This window comes from Trichechus manatus, unplaced genomic scaffold (genome assembly GCF_000243295.1).
Source record: "Trichechus manatus latirostris isolate Lorelei unplaced genomic scaffold, TriManLat1.0 scaffold00109, whole genome shotgun sequence".
NCBI lineage: Eukaryota > Metazoa > Chordata > Mammalia > Sirenia > Trichechidae > Trichechus > Trichechus manatus.
Genome location: NW_004444045.1, coordinates 3,411,214 through 3,416,136, shown reverse-complemented (window position 1 = coordinate 3,416,136; position 4,923 = coordinate 3,411,214). Strand labels below are relative to the sequence as shown.

Sequence of the window (4,923 nt, the reverse complement as noted above, 5' to 3'; positions counted from 1 at the left end):
AAATAGATGACAATAATGTTCAATATTACTGCTATTATAACTGTTTGTAAAAATCTACCTTCTCATGGGCTTCAAGACAGGACACTTTTTTTATTTATTTAAAAAACAAATTAAAGTATGTAAAGGGAATGCTGTAATTTTAAATAATGAAATGGAAAGGGAATAATTTAATTTTAAATAATGAAATACAGAGCTTCATACCAATACTGCACTTCTATTTCATTCTGTTGACAGAGAAGAGACAAGATACTAAAAAACATAAAAACAGGTTTACATATATATACACAGAAATAACATCTATTTAATATAGAAATGCAAAATTTTATCAGGCAATGAACTTACTACCTTACCTCGCAACACAGTATGTTACAATCAAATCAACACATAAACTATAGGTATCTATCCTTATGCCTCAAGAAATAAGTCAATAAACATATATATAAAATTGATTCTTATCTATTCTGTAAACATCTGTATGCAAAGTATTTCACTAGGTACTATGCACAATACAATGTAATCTAATGACCCGTTATTTATCTCAAGACATGGGAGATAAAGAATGGGAAAGTTACATCTAAAGAAATAATTGGCACGTATTTTTAAAAGACTAAAGAAGGACAGACGGACGGATGGATGGATAGATGGACAGACGGATGGACAGATGGATAAACAGACAGGAGAAAATACCACTGTGCACGTAATATATTATTGTACCAAGAAGCTAAAACATTACTGTTAGTGTTAGTCCATTCTCTAAAGATGAGTTCATAGGCCAAATTGCAATCTAAACTTGAGGTTAAGAATGTTCAGCTTATCTTTTTATGAATGTATTATATATTTGATACCCAACTCTCACCAATGGTCCAAAGGTATAGAATCTATACCAAATAATGTTTTTGTATGTATTGTCAACATATTTACAGTGAACCTCTGTGTACAGGACCCTGTGTATAAAATTAACTTCTAGGGGATTAAAATTCGGACAACATGGATGCAGACATACATAGCAAGGACATACCATTAGATGAACAAATGCTGGAAATGCTTAGATTGTATTTAACATTTAAACCCAATAAGACTAATATTTAGTTCTTAATCTGTAGCAGGCACTATCCTAAACACCTCATCACTACCACATGTGTTATGTAATATTTTTCACAATTTATAAACGTGCAAACTGAGGCTTGAAGAGTTTCTGACGCCACCCAGAGTTATACGGGGGAGATGGCCGAGTCAGTCTTCACATCCATGCACTCTGAGGACAGAGCCGAGGCTTGCCTCTCAACCACTGCTCTGATCTGACCTCCACCAGAGTGCGTGGGAGAGCCAGGACAAGAGCTGGTCCCTCCTGCCCTGAAACTAACGCAGCAGTCACCAAGCAGGTCACTATACACGAGTTGCAGAGACAGCCACTTGGTGCTACTCAAAGTCCAGCATTCATAACGATATGATCTGAACTGCACTGTATCCAAGTACAAAAATCCTCATGTGGCCTGCTACATAGGACCTAGTAGAACTGGTTTGTCTTTTCCTTTCCATTTTAGTGGTCACATTCAGATAAGAGACTTTTATTTTTAAGACGAAAAGGCCAGGAAGAAGGCAAAGAAGCACTGAGTTCTAGACTGCTACAGAAGTCAGGATATTGTGGATTTAGAGAAGTCCAGATAAACGCTGTCAGGAGTGCGGCATCTCCCAGGAGGGCTTGAGCCCAGTCATGTTCTTTTTAGGATTTTGTTTCATTCCATCCCCTGTGGAATATATAGATGATGACTCAAAATGCCATCCATGCTTTTACTCCCCTCACTCCAGAAGGTTCAGAGAAAAATTAAAATATTCAAATTAGCATAAATACAATACAAGGTTGTAACAGCATTATCAGAACAATGTCTCAAAATGTTCCGTTTGGACCGCATATCAATTTCTGACTACACAGGTGCTTTCTCGAGCTTAAGAACAACCTTAACTGAGGCTACAAATGGATATGACATTGGCCTCTCTCCAAAAAAGTCTTTATACTATCTACTGGTATATTGCATAGATACAGAAAACAAGCCAAAAAAAAAAAGAAACAAACAGAACTTCTTTCATTTAAATATCCATCACCTTTAATCTAGAGTTCCTGGATGGTGCAAAGAGTTAATGTGCTTGGCTGCTAACAGAAAGGTTGGAGGTTTCAGTCTACCCAGGGTACACCAGAAGAAAAGCCTGGTGATCTACTTACAAAAAAATCAATGATTGAAAACCCTCTGGAGCGCAGTTCTACTCTGACACACATGGGGTTGCCATGAGTCGGCATGCACTCCACGGCAACTGGTTAGTGGTTAACCCTAACATAGTATAAGCTCATCACTGGAAAATAAATTTTCCAAGGTGGAGTTACGGGCAAGGGTAAAACCAAAAACCAAACCCGTTGCCATCAAGTTGATTCTGACTCATAGCGACCCTACAGGACAGAGTGGAATTGCCCCATAGAGTTTCCAAGGAGCACCTGGTGAATTCAAACGGCCAACCTTTTGGTTAGCAGCTGTAACACTTAATCACTACGCTACCAGGGTTTCCTGGGCAAGGGCAGATCAACGAAAAAAAAAAAAAACAGTCTTCGTATACTACCTCATGTTGAACATAATACAAATGTTCACATTGTAGGCACTAAACTTTAGTGTGCCGTGTCCATTACAATTTCTCTTATCCTACAGCCTAGGTTGTATCAACTATTGGAGCAAGTTACCTAACTGTTCTCCAATATAACGGAGTTGTTGTTGTTGTGTGCCATTGAGTCAATTATGACTCATAGCAACTGTATATGACAGAGCAGAACTGCTCCAAAGGGTTTTCACGGAGTGGATGGTGGATTTGAACCACCGACCTTTTGGTTAGTAGCCTGAGTTCTTAACCACTATGCCACCAGGGCTCCAATATAACGGACAGTGCAAGGAATGTGATTAGGACGGGGAGAGGAGACATCACAGTGACAACCAGAAAACTTTGTACGTCCTGACAAACTTAAGAATAGAAAGAACATCCAATTTACAAAACATGTATTTGTAAACATTAGATAGCAACGTCTGTATTTATGTCTACAAAAGCCAGTTCTCTTGTTACGAACATTAGTCTTCTTTTAAATACCTGCAGACTATTTTTTTCTTCTTTTGTAATGTTTTCACAGTATGCAATTCTATCAGCTCACATGTGAGTATGGTTTTCTATTACTGCATACAAATGAAAATTCCTGATTAAATGATACATAGAACAGCTAAGGAATAAAAAAATTAAGTTATAAAATTTTCAGACTTTAACAAAGAAATTTTCCTAAGCATAATCGATATTCATACTCTTTTATGTAAAGTTGAAATACATTTTTTGAAGAAATAATAAAACATGCATGATATTTCAACTTTCAATTTTGGAGTCCTTAAATCTATACGTTGTTGTTAGGTGCTGTCGAGTCAGTTCCAACTCATAAAGACCCCACGTACTAAACAACAGAACACTGCCCGGTCCTGCACCATCCTCACAATCACTGTTATGTTGGAGCCCATCGTTGTACCCACTGTGTCGATCCATCTCGTTAAGGGTCTTCCTCTTTTTCACGGACCCTCTACTTTACCAAGTTTGATGTCCTTCTCCACGGACTGGTCCCTCCTGATGACATGTTCAAAGTACGTGAGATGAAGTCTCGCCATCCTCGCTTCTAGGGAGCACTCTGGCTGTACTTCTTCCAAGACAGATTAGTTTGCTCTTCTGGCAGTCCACAGTATATTCAATATTGCTCACCAACACCATAATTCAAAGGTGTCAATTCTTCTTCAGTCTTCCTTATTCATTGTCCAGCTTTCCCAAGCACATGAGACAATTGAAAATACCACGGCTCGGGTCACGCGCACCTTAGTCCTCAAAGTGACATCTTTGCTTTTCAATACTTTAAACAACTCTTGTGCAGCAGATTTATCTATGCAGATACCCAGTAATCAAAATACTTCACCATAATGTATAAAATTTAATTGTTCTAAAAAAAAAAATCAATCCAAATTGGAATTTAGGCTCTTCTTTTTAAGGACTGGTTTTAGATTTACTACAGGATAGCTAAAGAGACTGCCGTATCCTTTAAAAGTGTAATTTAAGTCTTCAAAATCATATGATTATGTATAATAATCAGAAGAGTTGTAAATCGCACACGTATTATACTTTAAAATATCGGTATTCCTCAAAATTTTAACCTTATTTATAAAGTAATACAGACCATCTCATTTTTACTTGACAATAAAATTCACACTCAGAAAACAATAGAAAAATTGGGTTGATGGGTACTGTGAAACTGAATAAAGATTTTTTTTTTCCATATTATTCCTTAAAACAAAGCCAAGATTATTTGCCACTGCCCGTATTTCCCACTCATGTCCCTGTAATCTCTCTGCAGAAATGTGGTGGCTAAGATAAAGCAGGATAATAACAGTTTGCTAACAGGTCAAAAAAAAAAATACCAGTTCTGTTCTGTAGCAGAAATTTATTACTTTTCTTTCCAAGGGAAAACGTTAACTGTACTGGCACTGAAATGTATGCTGAATTCACTTTATGAGCTATTACATGAGCCCATCTATTTACTGGAACAAATGCCACTGCTTCAATTAGTCTCTATCCCAAGTTCATTTTAGACAGTACTTTAAGCCATTTTCATTACCAGAATTTATAAGAATTTTTTTTGAAGTTGTCATTAGTGTATTACTTAAAATAATATATAAAGCATAACTGAAGTTAAATTACTGAAAGAAGACCAAATGTTAGAAGAAACCATATGGGGAGAAAAAAACATTACCCTCAAGTCGATTCCAACTCATAGCAACCCTATAGGACAGAGCAGAACTGCCCCATGGGGTTTCCAAGGCTGTAATCTTTATGGAAGCAGACTGCCACATCTTTCTCCCT

The 4,923-nt window shown here is 37.0% G+C and overlaps 1 protein-coding gene across 1 annotated transcript in view; it reads right to left on the bottom strand.

Moving 5' to 3' along the window:
- The window catches only part of NRG1 (neuregulin 1), a 1,165,780-nt gene that overhangs the window by 218,841 nt on the left and 942,016 nt on the right, over positions 1-4,923 (bottom strand). The gene's annotated exons all lie outside the window — the stretch shown is intronic.